A 22,494-nucleotide genomic window follows, 5' to 3' on the forward strand; every position below is an offset into this window, starting at 1 on the left:
TGAGCGACAACATCTACCGATAACTATGTTCTTCTCTCCAAAAAACACACCTGTACCGCAGCCTTTAGAAGAAAAAACGTCACAGAGCAGAGTCAGGATGCAGCGGCTCCGTCAGAACAGCAGTAAAATACTTTACTGTACTGTACACGTGAGCCACTATTTGTCCTACTGTACTTTGTATTTTTTTTTCATAATCATTTTTCATTTTCTCCTGTTCCAATCCGTCATTGGGGGTCGGTGCTGATCCCCGTAATATTAACCCTTCAGTTCGTATTGAAGATTTAAATTATTACCTTTTTATTTATAACTATATTATTTTACAGTACAGTACAGTAGTTATTTGTAAAAAAACAAAAAAAACAAAAACAAATTAAACAACAACAGTACTTTTATTTGTTAAAAAAATGCTTGAGCCTGTAAAAAGTTTTTGTTCCTTGATTTCAATGTTTTATGGAGTATTTCATTGTATAATAACTGTTGCACTTCACGGATTTCGCTTATCGCGGGTTCTTTTTGGAACATAACACCCGCGATAAACGAGGGTTTGCTGTATTTCTATATATTGTTTTTTTTTTTTTTTCTCTAATTACTTACTCTTGGATCTTAATATTGAAGCAACAAGATTTCACTTAAATATCCTCAAACTTGCATTAATTTTATCGAAGCTGTTCAACCAGTATAATTAATTTAATTTAACTCTGTGGCTAGATAAGAGGAGAGTTCCATTTCTAGAGGAAATCAAGCCATGGTGGACCTTTTTTGCGCTGTTTAGAAGATTGGATAACTACTATTACAGTATGTTGCTGTAACTTTAAAGAGACCTATTCTATCACTTCCCAACTAGCATATAATCATTGCCAGAACTGAATGTTGTTAGAATAAGGTAAAAGAAAATGGATATTATGGAATCAGGTGATCCACTTCTCAAATAAAATATCCCATAACTTGATTACCGTCCATTTATTACAAATTTTTCTTAAATAGATTTGTTTTTTAGTAAAGTGTTATCAAGAATACTATTTCTGCATGCCTGATGTCCTGAAAGTTTGCTAAAAGTCATAGTAGTTCTGAACATATATTTTGTATTATGTCATGGCCAAATATTTCCATACAGTAAAGAATTTTGTAAAAGACAAAGTGACAAAAGCATTTGCATTTAAAGTCAGAGTGGAAGAAGCCAGACAAAGCTGCATTTGTACAACATAAAAGAGATCATGAGTTCTAAAGAAGAAACCAACTGGCTATTCAAGTGGAATGTTAAAACAGCATGGGAAGATACCCCTCCAAAAAAAAGAAAGAAAAAAACCTGAGTGGGAGCAGTGAAGAGCTATCCCACCTGCTCTGTGGGATATATTCCTGCCCGCTATAGTGATTCATAAATCAGGTTTTTAAACACTGTGGATCACAGGCTGCAGCCACCCACCCACGTGGCTTTTCTCCCTCACATTGACTGCCATCTGTAACTAAATAAAGTCTGGAAAGTTGATAAACTGCTTATCTAGCTGCTATGACAAAGAAGACTTTTGAAGAGCTCTTTTAAAATGCTTTTGAAAACTGAAAATTTTGGTTATGTATTCCAATAGTCAAAATAGACATCTAAAATTTTACAATGTTTCATATCTAGCCCATTCATCCATCCATTTTTCCCTCATGCCTATCCCAGGCGGGGTAGCGTGGGGTGCTAGTGCCTATCTCCAGCTATCTACAGTAGGGGTGGGTATTGGCAAAGAAGTCATGATTCTATTCTAATCATGATTAACATGCCACGATGTGATTCTATCACGATGCATCATGATACTTGAAATATTGTGATGCATTGCGATATTTTCACTATACACTGTAAGAAAAAGATACCGCCCTTACCAGTGGCTGACTGGCTGGGTATGATCTGGATAGTGTCTTCAATTGATACATAACTGAAAGCAACTGAATTCATACATAGCTGTATTTATTGAAACGATTTTTGGAGGTGTTGCCTTGAAAACAAATACTGGACACAAATATTACTATTACTGGCGTGGACACCGACAAAAAGATCTTAGGATTCATCAAACTTAAAATAGCAAAATAAGGATAATCAGTGCCATTTACATGGCCTCAGTGGTCCTTTAAACCAATGAAATGAAAACATTCAAATGTATGACATTTCCCCTTTTGCAAATTACGTGCATCATATCAATTTCATTTTTACCTTCTTTGTTTTTAAAGCCAAAATGCATCCAAGCATCTGACTTGAAATGTGATGGAACCGCGGGGCGAATTTTCATAGTGTCCTCCATGTTTTATTTCATATCACTCGTCGCAGTATCCCACGGCCGGAAATGCTTGTGACACAAGGCAGCGGGCGTCAACACATCCGCAGCGACATCTGCTGGACTGGAAGTTGTATTCCACTTGGTTTGGCTGTGGGGCAACCATTAATGCATTTTATTTTTTCAATTTTTTTTATTTTTTATAATCGATTCTTGCCTTCAAGAATCGATGCAGTAGATCACAAAAATTAGAATCGCGATGCATCGTCATGACGATTATTTTGCACACCCTTAATCTACAGGCGAGAGGCGGCGTACACCCTGGACAGGTCTCTAGTCTATTGCAGGGTAACACAGAGACAAACAGGACAATCAACCATTCACACACACAATTACACCTAAGGAGAATTTAGAGAAGCCAAAGAACCTAACAGTCATGTTTTTGGATTGTGGGAAGAAGCCGGAGTACCCGGATACTTGTTCTTAATCTGCAGCAATTGAAGCTAAACCTTTATGTTATTCCTCTTCACCCCATGCTACCCAGACTGACACCTCCCAGATTTTCAAAACTCTAGCTGGAATCCTTCTAGAGCTAAATTAAAACAGCTTTTTTAAAAGCTACATAGAAACCTCTTAAGAGCATTCCCCATTTCATCCTTTGCCAACATTATTTTCTGTGTCTTGAATTTTGATTAAAAAAGCCAAAAAATAATTGAAAAAGCTGTGATATCGTAAAAGTATCTGTATCAGCAGATACCAAAATTAAGGGACTGAGGTGAAATTTGGATTGCTGATATTTTGTTCGACAGCTTTGTGCTATGGAAAGATGTCTGCCTTCACAAATGGGACCAACTGCTATGTATTTATAAATAGCAATTTCTATGGCAAGGGAAACAAAAAGATTGAGACTTTCAATTCATAGTTGATGATATATAACAAAAATATGGATAATATATTACATTTCTGTCAGTAAACCCTGTAAATATTACACACAGTACCTTTAAGTTACATAGCTAGGTTTTTAGGAAAGGCAGTCCACAGGAAGCATGATATGGGCAAAGTGCAACATACTGACATGATAAATCATTTAATATATCTTAAATTAACTTTATACTTGGATCAAAACTCATACAGTGTTATAATGTTCAAAATATCTTGTTTAAATACATGTTGATAATTTTTTTGCTTTGTCTTAGTTACATTTATTTTCAGAGCAAGTAATCTGATCCAAACACATACCAAACCAAATTAAATCTCTCTAGCTAAGTACAATTAATAATAAAACTACCCTTAGTCAATAGCTTATCACCAAAATAAAGACTTTTAGAAGTGGGACTTGAAAAAAGAAAAAGATTAACTACAATACTATAGGAAGTGTTATAGATTAGGCAGAAACTTGTGTGGCATTCTCATGGTATATATAATATTTTTACTTTATGCCTAAAGTAAAAATATTAGTTTTATGATATTACACAATTTACACAAAAAAAGTTAATACGGTAACAATAATATCTGACATGAACTAATGACTTATAAAATGAGCTATGAGTAGCTAGAGCTATCAATGCTGAAATAGTATCCTAAATTCTAAGTGTGTTGATTCCTAAAACATGTATTTTATATTCTAAAATAATTCATTAAGTTCAAAAGTATTTGGAATGCTCTTGGAGTTCTTAGAGGCTAATACTTGTGCTACAAAAAATGTGATGTTTTTCATTGCATTGGTGGATTATGTCTGTTGGTGACTGACATGAAGACAGTTTTAGAACATGTGTCTTTCTTGTAAGGGAGAGAAATGTACACTTATCATTTTTCTTTTTTTTTTTCTGTCAGCTCACCACCAGTGAGCCGCAACATGGGAGCTGGGTCTCTGCTCTGGGTCAGCTTGTGTTACTCTTGCTTCAAAGAACCAGAGAAATCTCTGATCACTTTGACACTTTCCTTGGCATCTCAGTATAATGACAGCAACTTCCAGGAAGTATGTGGTGGAATACTTTATTGGTTTTAGCTTGCAATAGGCTTTTCAGACAGTATGCGGTTTGGTTCGCGCTTTAGGGGTTCAATGCATTTGTGCTGCTTTTTCTTATTGGTTTGCACTACGCTGGCTGTGTTGACTTAGACTTAGGCAACATTTATTGTCATTATGTATAACCAGAGTTTATAAAACAGTTGCTGTTTAATCATAGGCATATAATGGTCCAGTCTGATAAAACGGTTTAGATTACTGTATGACAGTTCTGAAGCCCTTACCCATTATTGGAAAAATGATGTGAAGAGAAAGAGATTGTTCCTTGTTCTAGGACTTGTTTAGGGCCAAACAACCAGGTGACACCAGTGGCTAGAAACTGACCTACAAAACTGGCTGTGAACCCTGCACCTGCATTATTACATGAACTCACATGGACACAAATACAGACAACCATCCACACACAGATGTAGGAAGCAAATCAATTCACACTTCATTGCCTGTGACATTGCTTTTTTTCATAGAGTGCCTGAAAACATAATCTGGTAGGCAAGACACTGCTGCTTTGTAACTGTTCTCCCTAATAGACGCTTAGCTTAGATACAAACATAAGGGATAAAGATGTTTTAAATGCTTTAAAGGAAAGTAGGAGGAGAGAGGGTGGAGGTAAAGGTAGGAACAGACAAAAGAAAATCAAGAATACAGACTTCAAAGTTTCAATCCAGAATGAAGAAAAAAACTACAAAATAAGAAAATAAAATATGACGAAGATAATGAACCTAGATTCAACTTCAATTTTATTGATTCATTAGTCATTGGTTTATTAAGTTGCCTTAAAATTGAGAGGTGTCTGGCTGCAAACCTGCACTGTCAGGACCCTGGCTGCAGACCTGCACTGCACTTCGAGAATAAACTTCTAGTCCGGACAGTGCAGGAGACTCTGTTTTGCAGGTCTGCAACGAAGGGTCCTGACAGTGCAGGTCTGGGTCGTAACAGTGCAGGTCTGCAGCCAGTCTCTTGTGAAAATGAGGCTTTAAACAAAATCTCCTTGGCTCAATAAAAGGGTAAGTGGCATAAAGCAAAGGTTTAAAGTGACTTGTGTTATAATCCCAGCCTTAACAACATTGGTTCAAGTTCAGTTTACATAGCTTTAAACTGCATAAATTAATGTTTATAATTTACTACCTGTCCTCTTAAAGTTAAGATCAATAGACAGATAGGTGCAACTGCAAAACAACTAATGGTAACCAGCTTTGCACACACACATTTTGTGCGATTTCAAAATTGCACTTATGCTCTGTTGTTATTCTTGGCCCTGGTGTTGCTGGAATCTTGATCACCATACAGAAAACAGGGGCAGTTAGCTTCACTTTGTGCTACTTCCAGTTTGTACATAAACAAAATATGTATTTTAGGGAGTGAGGGAATTTTTTTCCATCTCTATTCATCTCAGTTTGTAAGAAAAGTTTGATTAAAAGTTGCTTTACTACTGCTTTTTTTAATGTAAAGTTTGTCTATTCTGTATGTGACTTCTTTTAGGTACAACCAGGACGGTTTGCTCCTAGGGAAGCCCTCTACTTCCTTTGCTAAAACAACTACTTTGATCATTTGTATATCTATGTGTATGTTGCAAATCCCTTGCAATTATGGTGAGATTAGGATTAAAGAAATAGTTATAGAAAAAGAAGACGGTAGACAAAAGAAGCACCACATTGTTTATACGAGACGGGGGAGGTGATGTGAGCAATCCAAGTTTTGGGCTAGTGGTGGTGAAGCATGATCGTCTATTTGGTGTGAGTGGCGCAGTGGGATAAGAGCGTGGGGAGTTCATGCCCCCGTCAGGCCCTTTTCACACTGCATAAACAAAGAGATTACAGTGAGACGGGGCTCTATGCTCCCAACAAGTGAGGATACCCACACATACCCATTTCAACATGGACACACAATCAATATAGGAATCATGTATTCAAATACACACAAGTATGCACACTTGAATGCAAACAAAGGTCCGTGCAAAAACACAACATCACCAAAATGAAGACACATATACAACTAACAAGAAACACAAAGCATAGTGGCGCCACCTGTCTCCTCTTCACCAATTAATGAGCCCCCAGCTCCCGGGATGCTACAACAGGGTGGCAATTAGCAGGGGAAAAAGGAGGGGGTGAGGGGTGGGGGTGAAGATGAAATTAGGGAGAAAAACAGACATTGTGTGGGGAGGGGGCACAGAATAAGGGGCACAGTGAGGGAAAAAAACACAGACTTATCAAGGAAACAGAAAGTTTAACATATTGGCATAGGCAAAAACGCCAGAATGAGAACATATAAATATTTTCTGTAAATGTGGGCAAATGTTTTGCCATATCTATCTGTCTGTCTGTCTATCGATCTATATACATATATAGAGAGAGGGATGGAGAGAGAGAGAGATGATATGCTCTTCTCAAGCACTTATTAATTTTCATTTATTGTATTAAATGTCATTATATGTAGGTAATAAAATGTACAGAAATCCTTATGGCAAAATAATAATCCAAAAAGTTGGACATTTCTTGTATATAAGAAAACCAGTGTGTTTTTCTAATTTCCTTGAGAAACTTAAAATGCAAAAGCATGAAATATTAAGGAAGTGAAGGGCACTGGATTGAGATTGCTGACTGTTTATATCTGCGTTTGATTTGTGTCTCTGTCGTTCTCTGACTGTGTCTCCTTACTTCAGTCATACAGTCACTCTGCTTCCTGTTTTTTTACTGAAATACATTCACACACACACACACAAACACACACACACACCCACATACACACACACACACGGCCTTTTGTTGGCCACCTGATAACAAACAGTCATTCATACCATCTCCTGACCCCCCCGACCCTCGAACTCTAAGACCTAAATACAGAACAAGAACTTAGAAACTAATCACGCATTTGCTGGCAGTCATTAAGCAAACACAAACATCCCACATAGTTCTCCCTTTCCTAATTTTTTATTTAAAAAACATATTCTTGCACATAGATAAATTATGAACAATGAAGCAGAACCTCCTGAAAATACAGGGTGTTCCTTTAATAAGTAAAGAAACTGAGTGTAAGACTAAATAAACAAAATTATATTAGCATATATCCAAACTACAATTAACCCCATAGTCCAAAAGGCTTACGATACCAACACTGAATACTAATTAAGCACTTAGCTTAACTACAGTTTTGGGGTACCAACAATGACAGTAAAAAAAATCCCTGTTTAATGTTATGTACATTTCAAATGCTATTTTCAGTTGTCTATGGATTAAATGTATTTAAACTAGAACATAATATATAAGTTTAAGACAAATAGTCCTAGATATTTGGATTTTACATGTTTTTTTTTTTTTTGTTTAAACACTAGTGTATTCTGAAAGAAAGAAAATAATGTGTAAATAAACATAACAGATTATGAGCCATTAGTATGAAGTCTATTATTGCTTGAAATTGCCAGTGTCAGTTTTAACACCACATCTTGTTCTACTTATTTTAAAAGTTGTTTGCAGAAGGGCAGCTGTCAGTTCAGTTGTATAGGATGAATAATTTCCACCACCCACTTTAGTTGATGTGAGAGAAGGAAACCCCGGACATTTTTCCTTTCATTAAATAAACATGCAGCCAAATCTTTAAAAGGTTTTTCAAGAGGCAAAGTTCACTGCATGCCAGAGGAGGTGCATCCACTACTTATTTTAGCAATAAAAATACTAGGTTTAAATCCCTGCCTAGGATCCTTCTTCATACTAGTCTGCATGTTCTCCCAGTACATGCACTGTTATTCTCTGGGTACTCCAGAGGTGACAAAATAACTCTCCAAGTATCCTAACAATTTTTAGTTTTTAGGAAACAGAAAATCCAACTTAGTGCAACTATAGTTTTAGTGCACTCCAGTAACTCCTGAGTGTAATCATTCAGTGCAATTATATATTTTTAATTATATGTATATACAACTTCTATAATTTGTAAGATTTAAAATATTTTGACCTGTCACATAAACATGCACACAGAAGGCAGGTGTGCTGTCAGAAGTAGAGTCAACAGCCTTGGTCCAACTCCCAAATATAGAGAATCCACTATTCAGTGATGTTAAGGTTCACTGCAGGTTCTCATATAACCACCACAGACCTTTTATGTCTAGGGAAGAGAATAAGCGCTGAACACAAAAAACATGCATTCATTCCCACATCCATTCCCTCTCTTTTATGAGAAGTGCAAATACATCTATAGGTGTTTATTTTTAAATTAGACAACATATTCCCACAAATTTAGTCAGACATTTGCATTCGGCTATCACTTCATTGAGATATGCATCATACAACCAAAAAAACATATGCCTATCTCCTTTCTTACCTCAATCTAACCAGTCACCCATGTCCACACACATACTGTTTTCCCTCCTTTCCAGACTCTCTTATATCCCTTTGTTGTATTCACAGTGTCCAGTCAACATACAACAAAGTACTTGTTGTATGTTGACTGGACACATTGAAACACTGCACTCACACTCTGACCTCTGGACTGACATATAAAACATGCATGCATGTGCAATAGGGCTATGAAAAAGATGAAGACAAATCAGTATTTTATTTCTGCAGATCATTTTGTAAACAGCACCCTAAAAATGTATAACATGCCTAAAAGAAGTTGATTGAAACTTTTTCATTCTAAGATACTGCTGTCATCCGCTTGACATATCGCCAGAAATTCACATGGGGCAGGGGCAAGCTTCACCCCATGCTTTAACTGAGTAGAGCAGGCCTGGATTTCACCAAGCATGTTCTGTTCTTAATGATTATAAAGAGCCGATCAACTGCAACCTATGTCCCTGTTTCCATCAGATTCACCAGATATGCCTCCAGTTTGGAAAGTCCAGAACCATGGTTTAAATCACGGTCCTGGTACCTGGGTCTGACTGGGACCTAAAACTATCCCAATTCGGAAGAGAATCGCCAAATAAAAGAGGTAAGGGGAGGTGGCGTTCCGGTGCTCACACAGGGGCAGAGGGAGATAAGAGTAAGAACCAATGCAAAGAGTGCACCAGAGTGCTGCACAGGTGGCTGGCTGGGGCGAGCGTTGAAACTTAGCGAAGACAGCGGTAGATCCAATAGCTGGGGCTCGCTCTGTAGCAAAAAGAAATTGGAGGAGGACAACGGTAGATCAGAAAAGGATAGAGGTAGACTGGAGCAAAATGCCAGGCAGAGGCAGCAGGTGGCTGGGGCCAGCTCAGGAGCTACAAGATAAGGATAAATGGTAACTAATATAACAGGCCTTCTAAGGGCGAAATTAAACTGTTTTTTTTAAAGCCACCCACAAAGCTCTTAAGAGCATTTGGAACTTGACAACCAAAAACACAAAAATGTACAGGATTAACTGAAGTTGAACAACTGCTTTGACTAAGGACAACAACCTTTTTTTTTTTCTTTTTTTTAGATCATATGACATCATTAATTCTTTTAAATATCTGGACAGTTTAAATCAACCATAGTGAGCCTTGTGTTTAAGAAGTCGATTGAAGGAAAATGTGCATAGATGATCCAATAAAATCAAAGGAATAGGACACAAATGTTTTTTATGGAGTTTCACAGTGACAATAGAGGAGGATGGTTTTGCAACAAAAAGTGAACAAACATCATCAAATACAAAGAAACTTTCTTAATAAAATAGCATTATCGTATACCTGGCATAACAAAACTTGGTGGGAAAGGATGTAAAGGTGGAAGAGTAAGGAGCCCTAAAAACATTTACATGGCAATAGGAAATCCATTAGATCTAAAAAAAAAACTATTCTATCTTAAACTTATGGATACCAGCCAGGTTTTTATGTGCTCCTGACTATATAAATAACCAAAGAGTTTTTCACTTTTTCTAATTGTAAGAAATACTAGAAATTGCATATTTGAACAGAAAATTATATTTAAAATAAAAGTGTGACAGCTATGAACACGCTAAAGGAAAACAAAAGCATTAAAAACTATTTCACAGACAAAAAAACTGCTGACATTTTCTATAAGGTCATTTGTAATCTCAAAGTTATCTCAAATGCAATATGTAAATATGCTGTAAATATTTTCTGCTGTATTCCGAATGTCGTAACAACTTCCAACTTCCATGGTTTTTACCTTTAAACTAACAGCATCGCATTGTATTGCATGGGCTTCATCCCAATACTTTTCCAAATCTTCAACTCAGGCAGATCTCTCAATTTATATTTTTGCAATTTCTTTGTCACTCCCATCACAATTGATGATGGGAAATTTAGGAATCGAGGTTGTGAGCCTCCTTGATTCAAGAACTTATCTTCTGCTCCTGTCTATGTTTTCTGTGGATGTGTCCCTTCAGTAAAGGATTGCCCTCCATGGATCAGCCCCCATCATATTCAGCACCAGACTCTTTTCCAGCTTGATCACAAATGCAGCCTTACCATTAGCCTTCAAGTGCCACTGTGAAGAGTACGCCCGCTGAGCTTTCAGGTTCAAATTGTGAAATAGACAATTGTCAGCAAGGCCCTTGACCAATGAGTGTTCCTTAAATTCTGCCCTCAAGATATCCCAGCTCACATGCCTATCACCAGCCAAGTTTAAAACATTGGTACATTAGCAGCCATGCCTGCTCTTGATCATTGCTGGGCAGCATTGGGGTTGACAATGCTGTATGCCTTGATTATGTCCAGTGACATATTCTTCACTGTCACCAAGCCAGGTATCTGGCCACCTTCACATTGACAGTGATCTAAATCTGCTCGATCATCCCACACAAAATATCCAGACTGGATGATTCTACAAAATGTCAATGCTTTGTCTCCTATTTTGGATTTGGCTGGATCCTCTTCCCAAAATGTCTGCTTCCCTTAACTCTGTTTTTGACATCGGCCCTTTCTCAACTCACGAGAACGCGAGTACGTACCCGCGTTCTCGTCAAGTCCGTTCTTGGCGAGAACGCAGGAAGATCGGACTTGACGAGAACGCGAGCACGCAAGCACGTATGTGTATTGGAACAGAAGCGTACTCGTGACGTCATCGCATGCAACGTTCTTTAGCATTTCTTTAACAGTCAAAACTATTTATTCCCTACACAAAACATTTGGAAAACAATATTTTTAATTTCTAAAGCTTAAAAAACATTTTAAAAAATTACCGAACTGTGGGTATAAAACTGCTGGCCACTCTGGTCCGCTCTGACTTTTTTTTTTTATTTCACACTAACTCTGTAAACAGGCCACACAGGGAGGCTTAAATGTATAATGTTATCGCCTCAAACGATTTCAAAACGTACTTTTGACGAACAACAGCAGCAGAAAAGGGAATGTTTAACTTACCACGGTGAGTGCTGTCTCGAATCAAGCTGCGGCCACCGGGCATTCTGGGGAAGCGGTCAGTTTGAAGAACGCACAAGTCTGCTCTGATGCATGCTCGATAAAGAGGGCGGGGCGAGAACATCATCCGGGGATTTGGTGCGTTCTCGATCTGGCGTTCTCGAGAATTGGAACGGTACTCGGGCTGAGGCTGATGTCGTGTCACGAGTACAGTACACGAGCACACGAGAACGCTCAAGAACGCATATTGAGAAACGGCCATTATCTTCAATTCTTACCTGAAAGCAAATTTGAGCAGATACTTAAAAACACATGTCAATCTCATCACTCAGGTCACTCAGCCTCAACTAACTGGAAAGTGCAATGTATTACTATAATATCCAAGAAGATTTTTCAGTTGGATTCTAGTTATTATTTAAAAGATTACATTTAGTTATGGTATAAACCATACATTAATACAACTCCCTGCAGGTCAGAACAGGAAAAATAGTTTTTCTCGGCTTGAAGAAATTTCCAGCGTTTTATTGTCATTACACCGTCACAAGTAGAGAGCAACGAAATCTTAACAAAACTCTCTGTATTTAACCCATCCCCTTTGGGGAGCAGTGGGCTGCCATTGCGCAGTGCCCGGGGAGCAGTGTGGGGTTAAGGGTCTTGCTCAGGGACCCAGAGTGGCAGTCAGTGGGAGTGGGGCTCAAACTCAGGACCACCACTCCCCAGAATGACTATTTGAATGTTGCTAAGCGAATGAAAAGCAGAACTTTTAAGACATGAGTCATGGCTGAATAAAAAGGCAAAGCATTTGCTACATGTCAGTTATTCTAATGCAAAAGAAAAAGCAAGTTAGATAAAGTAAAAATACAAATACAGTACAAATAAAATGAATGTTTTTTTTCAAACAAGCAGAACTATGCCTGAAATAATAAAATGCCAAAGGACTCCTGAAGTTAATTAGTTAGGTTTATTTTCTACAGAAAGTACAGGTGAAAAGAAAATTGCAGTTTTCAGTGAGAGTATTTTAAAATGTCTAAAAACAGGATGGCCTCCTGGTAATGACAACTTTTTTAATCCTAAGTACTTGGCTGAATTCCTTAATTCAAATACATGCATTCACATATGTGCTGTACATATGTGTGAACAGTTCTATCTTTGAAAGAGCAATTGCTTTTCATACTACTGGGAACACCACACAGATCGTGACAGTCTCACCCACAACTGATTATGTAAATATGATAACCATCTGTAGACATAATCGTGAGTGTGTGGGTGTTCAGTCTAATATTCTTTTATCTCTTATCATATGGAGATCAGCTGTTGAACAAATATGCCATTGTTAAAGGCAGGGTTAGATGCAAATGTGTGCCCGCATGCTTGAGTGTCTGTGTATGTGAGGTAGTACTTTACTCGTTCAGGGCCTCATCTGTTCCTAATACTGTGGAGGATCACATGCGTTTTCAGATGAGAAATCCTGAGCTTGTTATTAAATGTCATAGGCCGATCTTCTAGAAGAACCAACAATGCTCTCATGGCTTCCCAAATATGAACATGTGCAGATGCACAGCCTAGACACATTAATAATTTATTGTTGAAAGAAAGAAAATTAGAATTAGATATGTTTATTATTTGAGTAAACTAACCTGGTGATGCAACGCATGATAGCAGCATTTCATGCATATAAATAGAGTGTATAGGCAGCAAATTAGGTCACAGGCAATTATATATAAGTAATGAACCAAGGTTTTGATAAATGTATTGATTGATTGACTGATTGATTGATTTTATTTATCTCACGGTGGAGAAATGTACTCGTTACATCAGCTCAAATAGTCAAGAACAAGAATGTGCCAAAGGAAGAAAAAGATGCATGGTATATACACAGTATATACAGTGCATCCACATATGACAGCTTTTTTTTATAATTTTTTTTTATATAGTAGGATCATTATACAGGTTTATTGCACATGGTGTTTACATGAGTATTTATATAGACGGGTATTTATATTTATAGTTATTGCACTGGGTGTCAAATATAGAAAAACAGGTTTATATACAGGGTATCAAATAGTACATTTCAGATTATACATTGCATTAGGCAAGTTTTACTTATGTTATGTCAGTTAGTATTAGACCTGTTATACGCCATTTGGATTGTGTAGAGATAGAAATAAAATCCTAATGTTAGCATTCACGGTAGGAAGCCAGGAGCAGAAACAGCTGATCAGTTATGTGAAGTAAATGTTTGTATGCTGTATTTCAAAATGTGCATTTAAAAAAATTGATGGAAACATGTCTATTAAATGCTATGATGACCATGCTATAAGGGAAATAAAAATCCATCCATCCATCAATCCATCCATCCATCCATCCATCCATCCATCCATCCATCCATCCATCCATCCATCCATCCATCCATCCATCCATCCACAAAGAATAGCACTGTCCATCCCTTATAGAAAACCATGAAGAGGCCCTGTAATGTCCCACGTAGGTGTCCTTCAACATGCCAAATGGTCCCTCCTCCCCCATTGGTCCCCTCCTCACAGCTCTCCATGTGTCCATTCATCTGCCTGCAGGGGAGAACAGCAAAGCCAAAACACATCCCTGTGGGATGGGGGGGGGGAGTAGCGACAGGCGGGGGGGCTCACAACTAGTCATGCACATGAATTCCTCTGTTGTGCTGGCACAGCTTGGTGCATCCAACCAAGTGAAAAGACAATCAGTCTATTAAATGCTTCAGTTTGTGTTCTTTAAAGAGAAGACCATTGTTGCTAATAGTAGCTCTGACAGCATTAATCATGTTTTTGTCTTAAAGTATTTCTATTTTTAATTATTGTGCATGTTATTTCTTTTTCAGTTCCTTAATTTGGTTCACCCAATATTATGTTGCGGATCTCCACCTGTGTGGCATCAAACAATATAAAAGGTTTCCAGAATCTAAAGCACAAACTCCATTATCTTGACCCGACTTGCTGTGTTAGAATGAGCACAGCAAGTTAAAAGATATGGGTGCAAAATAAACTTTGCAGGATTTGTTAAGATATTTAGCTGGCTATGGTTTAAAGAGGCATTTCTAAGCCAAAAAAATTTGGAGACATATAGCAATTACGTTTTTCTCTGAATTGTGAAAGGGAGTCAAATGTCAGCCAATAGTCCCAAAAAGACAGCTGAGCAGACAACAGCATTTAAGGAAGGCAAGGCAGGAGTGAAGGCAGTCAGGGCCAAGGACAGGCAGTAACACAACCAGCAAGACAGTCAGTTTTAGAATAAACACACAGCTCTCTCAACATCGCCCGGGAAGAAATTCTTTCCTTTGATGTCAACCCATGCGACCTTGCAGCAGTCTGAAGAACTGAAACCCTGTCTAAACAAACGTCAACACTGCTAACACATGTTTCATTCAAACATTCTAGTGTGCATGTATGAACACCTTCAGGACTGAGAGGGAACAACAGTGATGTATACAGGTAAATGAGAAAAACACTTGCAGAACAGTGATAAATAATAATGCAATTAATAACTTATAAGTTTGTAAAAGCAAAGACTTTACTTTGGCTTTGCCTTAGCTTTTAATGCAGCATTATGTGTAAGCTTGCTTTAACATCCCTGCTTTCTGTTTTCACCCAGCAGAGTAAAATGATTTGACCTGAAAAACCATGTTACACTATGAATGCAGTTCCCTGCTGGGAAACAGCGGCCAATAATAAAGTGAATGCAGAAGTCAGCTGTAACCCAAGCAGGGGCAATAACCAAGACCACGTCTACAAGTGTTAGAACACTACATCCCTGGGCCCTGCTGAATGACAAATATATTAAAAATGTACTTCCAGTAACTACTACAACAATACAAAATGGTAACCACTACTTATATATTTTGTTGTTTGTCTCCCTTGAAGGTATAAAGAACAATAAGAACAATTGAGCCTTAGAGCATCCACTGCAGGTTTGAAACTCAAGCTGAAATTATTGATAAACTCATAGGAAGGTATACTGACTTTGTTAATTATCTCTTTATTGTTTTATTATATACTCTTAATTCTGTCTTAAGTGTCCTCTTTTTGCTGAGCAGATAAACACCCCGGACAATTTCTTTGTATGTTTGCCTGTTTAATTTCTTAAGATGTAGGGTTCAGGCTTTGGGAAAACATTCAGTGATTGACGTTATTTTAAGAAGTTTAACTAAAACATGAATTTCATATGTAAAAACAACCTATTTCATCTCAGTGTCATGGTTTTGGTGCTGATGGTTGGCTTTTTCCACCTGCCCCTGTTCACCTGTCTAATTGGCCTAATGTGTCTAAACGAGTGTCTAATTCTGACACTAAGGCTATACAGTGTATCAAAATAATTTAAAAGCCCTATTGGGCTGAATACAATCTTCCTTCTATAGCGATGCTCAGATAAATTAATGCTGCACATAATTAAGAAGTGTTGACAACATACAAAAATAATATTGTTATTCGATAAGAGCTCTGTACAATCAAAACTTTGCTTAAAATTTCTCATTTTAGTAGCCTGAAATTTATTAGTTAGTTTCAAAAGTTAGAAAAAGTATGTGATTGCCATTACTCCCCTGGAGCATCCTTAACAGGCCTGCTCAAAAACTGGAATTTATTCCCATATAATCTAAGCATTAAACTGCTACAATTATTATAAAAACAAGGCTTTTATTTTTAAGGTAACAGGTTTCATTTACTAAATAACTTATTTAGTAAGTTGTTTAGTACCTTCCTTGGTGCTTATTTAAGAGCCTTCTGGCAGCTTGCCATTATACAAAGGTTTTGCACCTCGAATATTTGAAGTTGATATGGCTCTTGACAGCAGTCACAATTGCTTATGTGGGCCTATGAGAAAAAACACAGTTAACAATTTATTTTCTTTAAGTAATTAAGGCAATTTTTGCATACAGATCAGTTAAACATAACATTTTTGTCCATTTGGGTCACAGCAGTATTTAAGCAGCAGGAGTCCTTTGTGTGAAATGTTTTAGAAAAAACACTAGATGGCTTTAAATTTTTTTTTTGTCTATGAGCTTACATCATTACACTGGTCCTTCTCCTCACTCTAGAGATGTGAGGATTTGGTGGTACCTCCTTGTAAATCTACCAAAACAGAAACCACCAATGCTGCACAGTGGGCAGTGACAGACAGAGGTCTGTGCTGGAGGTAAGGGAGGACAGTCTAACTTTTTCTAAAACTACTTAAAAAGCTCCTGAGAGTATTCTTACTTCTATCTTTGTAATCATTATTTTCTCTGTTTTCCAATTTAACTGACAGAAGCTTCTTTAACAACCAGTCCCTGATTTGTTGCCGTGTCGAGTTTTCATGGGAAAATTCACCTTTTTCAACTTCAGCGATCGCACTCTTCTCTCTTTTTGCAGTGCCACTGTTTGACGACACTCTATTCCTGTGTAGCCGCACAAAGTGAACAGCATGATTGCAAAAATTTTAGAGAAGTCCTGCCATTTACCTGTATCAAAAGTCTAAAGATTCACACATCAGCAGTCTTCCAAAATAGCTTTAACCTTGCACCAATCTTTTTTTTTTTTTTATACCAATACCTGGGCTCAGCGTATCAGCATATCCAAAATTGATGTGAATCAACTGATGAATGAACTATATATATTTTTATGTGATTCAATGCTTTAGCCTTGACATAAATGCTGTTAAACAAAGGTAACACAGATATAACTGTACTTTATATAATATCTTAACAATATCACATCCAGGTTTTGAATCAGTGCACATCTAGTTATTGCAACATCAAAACACTTGCTATAGCCTTATAATCTAGAAATAGTCATTCATTACTTTTCTAATTTCATGATACAATTACTGTAACTCTACACAGCTGTATACTGTATTTCATTGTCCCAATTATCAATCCTGCAGCTTGTCAACATGCAAAACTCCTGAGTGTCACAAAAAAAAAAAGAAAATTATTCTGTGGCCTTACTTTTTGCAGTGCCTTACCACTGATCTACTGATAACTTTTAAGATGCTTAAATGAACATGTAGTTTCAATTTAAACAGACAGCATTCATTTCAAAGCAGTTTTCCAACATTACATCTTTTACGTTTAGCAAGTTTTGATTTTCAGTTTCGGTATTTCACTTCCTGATGGTTGATTTTAACTTACCATCTACTTTTCCAATTTGTTTTGCATTTGTATTGTATTTAAATACTTTTAAATGGTTAAGATTTACCCACACAACAAATATTGTTCTTACCTAGAGGTGTTATGTTGCTTTTAACTTTTACAGGAGAGTTTGGTCAAACAGCTTTACTGCACCTGCACAAAATGTTAAACATACAAAATATTTTTTAGAAAATACACAACGGTCATCATATGAATGTTTATGTGTAGTTAGATTAGCTTTGATGGAGTCATTACTTAAAAAAAAACTAAAAAAACACAAGCAGGTTCTATGGTAACATGTAAGGTAATTGTATCAAGTAAATACATAATAAGGTTTTGTTTTATTGTTGTTGTTTTTTTAAGTGAAACTGACTCATATTTAAAAACAAAACCTGTCCCAAAACAAGTTTTGAGAAATACCCCCAAAAAAACCATGTCAGAGCCAAGAGACTCTGAAAGGTAAGATGAAGTGATGAGCAGTGGGAGATTTGCAGGGTTGTGGTCAGGGCGTGACAAGTAGCTTAGCATAGCATCATTGAAGAATGGACAGTAAACAGAGGGGAACTGATGTTTATGCAACAGATACATATTTAGGGACGCCCCCTGATCTCTGGTCAGGGGGTGTCCATAGAGAGAGAAGTGCATAGAGAGAGAAGATTAGGTTGAGGGAGGCTTATGGAGCCCAATGGGCCATAGCACTTTCATTTGAGCCACTTGTTTCAAAATGCAGAGGAGGAGAAAAGGACAACTCCATATGAATGATAATAATACGCCTGAGTAATCTCTTGTATCAATAAGATAAATCAAATGCAATAGCTATTGTTCAACTAATTAAAGCAGCGTTGAAGGTTTTGAGTCCATCGCAATCGCAAAAACTAAAAATGTCCAAATATAGGTGTCAAAGAAGGCACAGTAACATTAAAATAGTACCCTTTAGAACCAGCTTTTACAGATTAAATGGGAAAAATAATTTTTGAAATGAGTTAAACTTTAAATCATGTAAAAACTAGAATCAAAACTCCCTCCCTTTACTGTTGCCACTCAATCCTTTTCCAAGGACACAGAGGAGCTGTTCTCTACCCAGCTTTCAACAGATAACACTCTGCACATCTCAAGGCAAATACGTAACAAGGCCTATTTTTTTAACCACTTTTGGAGTAAAATGTAACACACTTAGAAAAAAATACTTGCAGTGCGTTGGATTCCAGATTTATAAGAAGGAACGAAGGGAGTGAAAGGTCAGGTCTTACAGATTCCCACCTGTGGAGTTGGAAAATTTAACTAAACTAAATATTTCTAAGATAAACATAACTCTCAGGGCGGGTCCATTTTTAGATCTCTAAATAGACACTATTTTCGAAAAAAAACGTAATTCAGACTGGATTCATTTAGCAAAGCATTGCATTTTATTGCCAACCTATAAAACACCCCACAGTGTATGTGTTTGTGGGTGTGAGAGAGAGTTGGGTGTCTGTCTGTGGTCGTTACACGTAATACCCTAGAGTCAGAACCATAGTCTGACAGAGAGGTTAATTCCCGTTAGTTGTTAACATGAGCAGATTTGACATAAATCAAAGCATCTACCCACTTTAGTATATCGGTGAAACCACTTCGAGTTAATGGGAAAATAGAAAGACCATACATTTACCTTTGTAAAAGTGTCATCCAGTTAACGACAAAGAAAACGACACAAGTATTTTTTGCGGGGTAAAAAACGTCCAGAATAATGATTCTTTCAGCTTTCAGAGTTGCAATGAAATCTAATCCTGACAGTTAAAAAGTTACAATGCTTTATTATTCCCCATAATTTACAAGCAGTTTGTGCAGGCTGAGAAAACTATATTTTTTTCCACACTTTCTGAAAAAAAAAAAAGCTTTAGTTCAATGTCAATCTTATCTTATAACAGCTGACAATAATCAAATTTACTTCAACAAAAAAGGGAGATTTATTGAACAAGATTCATTACTCATCTTGGCAACAGCTCTGCTACAAGGACAGAAAGCTTTTGTTTAAAAGATGGTGACCTCAGACTGTATATCACCTTAGGCTAATCTAAAACTGAAATTGCAGAAATCAGTATCAAGGAAAACGTCTGAATGAGTTGGACCAGGTACTCCTACCAGGTCCTCCATTACATAGAAGTGAACAAGTCAATCTTTGTTTTTACTAAAAGTTCTTAAACAAAGTAACTCTATCTGTTTCTGGTTGACCTGACCTAGCCAGCAAAGAAAAATAAAGTATACCATGAACCCAACATTTCTGCTTTCTTGCTAACAGCATTCCTGAAAGATAAAACTACAAATGAGGCCCACTTACAAAACTTTGACTTAAATCATAAAGAGTTGATATAGATGTCAATCTTTTGGAAAGAGTATGTATGCCACCAAATCTGTTGGACAGCTTTGTTTGATATGACAGCAGAAATGACACAGTGGGTGTCAGTTTACATTGTGGCCTTCAGGTATCAAAGGTAGGCGTGTCATGGCTTTGCGCCAAACAGTTGGCTCTTTCAGAAAGGATCATCGAGACAGATTACTAACTAAATACCTTCTTTCACTTAGCTACTACAAACTGCCAACTTGCTTTCAGCTTTACAATAGACAACAAAAATAAAGACAGATTGGATAACTCGGGGAAATTTGACAGCCATCTATACAAACTCAAGATTCAAGATTTCTTTGTCTCCCTTGGTGGGGTATTCTTTTTAGGCAGGGGAATGTTGCTTTAACAATTCCATAAAAAATGCCCAAGAAAAACGTTAAAGATGCTCAATTAATATCATATTTACCACAGAAAAAAACTAGTTACCTCATACAATTTAAATAAACAGCCATCACATCAGCATCCAGTCATTTCCACATTCTACTGAGTCACATGGTCACTTTTATTAAAAATAAAAAATCAACAGGGCATCAGGGGCCTCCTGAATTCAACCACATATTTCTTTCCTATATATCTTTTCCTAAATCCTTAAATGAGTTTACATGATGAATTAATCAATTCTTATACTGGTTGTGTTTTCAGGGTAAAACTCTGTTCCATCTTTCTGATTTTAATAGAATGTATTTATGGTTCCAAATGTGTGGAATCTAAAATCATATCTGCTTGACTGAAAAGGTCCTGAAGTGGCTCGAGAGCCTGTGTGCCAACGATTGTACCTGTGGTGTTAACCAGACTGCTGATCTGACTGTTTGATGTCACTTTTATATTAACAAACTATATCATATCGAGAAGCATAAACTACGTGCTTTGAACAGGATTATGCTGCATTTAAATAGTTTTACCATAAATCTTTTTTTACATTGTAATTGTTTCTCACTTGCGCTGTGGCCAGCTCCTAGCTTCATGTTAGGGTTTGTAAGCTTTAGATTTTCTAATATTCTCATTACAGGTTTATGAGAATGTCTTGTTTTGGGTTTGTTTAAAAAGAAAAACAGTTTAAACAGAATGGTGTATTGGAAAGTTTCCTTTCTGTCCTAACCTCTCACATTGCTTCAAGAGTATGGTATGGTATGGTATGGTAAAAATGACTTTCTAAAAAACTGAAAGGATGGAGCTACTAAGGTGGCCAAGGGCTGGAAATACAAAATACGGCAATGACAAAATACAAAAATCAGACTATAACACACTAAACACACACAAAGGTAAAATACTTCAAGAACTAAGCTAAAAGTACAGTGGCTATTGGCTTAGATTCCAGGGTGAACACTGAATGTATTGGTTGTCCAACATGTCAGTCATAGCGATGCTCATTAGTTCTTTCTGCACATAATTTTGAGAGAGAATGTTTACATTTCTGTTTGCTCTATTATTTACCTCTTACAACCAGTTCCCACCAACTTATGCAACATATGTGCATGTAAACAATATTGAGTATTACTTTCTTTAAGCAGACACATCAATGCTGTTAAAAGTCTTATTATAAATATTATTGACTTTAATATAAGTAGTTTATCTCTTAAGACTGATCCCCTTGGCTCACCTATAATATACCTTATGTAATTAAGAGATCTGGCTTAATGAAAATATATCTGATGATGATGTAAAACTTGAAAATTATGTTTTATGCAGAGCTGACCTGAATTCAATGGGTGGAGGAGTTGCTACATACATTTCTATAAACTTGTTTTCAGTGCATGTTACAGCAAAAGTGAATTGTCTGAAATTTGAGTATTTTTCTTCAAATTATTTTCATAGAAATATACATTATCCATTGGAAATAATTATAGACCACCAAATGACCTGGTTGACTCCACCAGCTTCATGTTGTCAACCATTAAATCTATAGATTATGTCACAGAAACCAGTATCTTCTGGGATTTGAATTATAATTGGTTAGATCTCTTATGGCAAATATGTGGCATTGAGTTGTAGGCTTTCTTGTATATATATATATATATATATATATATATATATAGAGAGAGAGAGAGAGAGAGAGAAAACCTGTAAGCTCAAGGGATCAGTGGTACGCATAATGCTGATACATCAGGCATCTCGGTCCAGGAGAGTGCAGTTCTAGAAACAGCCAAGATAAGCTTCCAGGCTTCGGTGAGGAAGAGTTTTTTTTATACATATTGTATATATATTTATATATAGATATATACACTACCGTTCAAAAGTTTGGGGTCACACTGAAATGTCCTTATTTTTTAAGGAAAAGCACTGTATTTTTCAATGAAGATAACTTTAAACTAGTCTTAACTTTAAAGAAATACACTCTATACATTGCTAATGGGGTAAATGACTATTCTAGCTGCAAATGTCTGGTTTTTGGTGCAATATCTACATAGGTGTATAGAGGCC

General features: G+C 36.8%; 1 protein-coding gene across 3 annotated transcripts in view; it reads right to left on the reverse strand.

The window, feature by feature from the left end:
• bmpr1b (bone morphogenetic protein receptor type IB) overlaps window positions 1–22,494 on the reverse strand; it is an 84,349-nt gene that overhangs the window by 36,590 nt on the left and 25,265 nt on the right. For 2 of the 3 annotated variants that reach the window (XM_015374345.1, XM_015374346.1), the window contains exon 2: window positions 17,782–17,843. The exons of the other annotated variant lie outside the window; for it this stretch is intronic. The gene's annotated coding sequence lies outside the window, so the exon portion shown is untranslated. The remainder of the gene's footprint in view (window positions 1–17,781; window positions 17,844–22,494) is intronic. 3 annotated transcript variants of the gene reach the window in all.

The sequence above is a fragment of the Cyprinodon variegatus genome, unplaced genomic scaffold, assembly GCF_000732505.1.
Source record: "Cyprinodon variegatus isolate N-32 unplaced genomic scaffold, C_variegatus-1.0 Scaffold100, whole genome shotgun sequence".
In the NCBI taxonomy this organism is placed as follows: domain Eukaryota; kingdom Metazoa; phylum Chordata; class Actinopteri; order Cyprinodontiformes; family Cyprinodontidae; genus Cyprinodon; species Cyprinodon variegatus.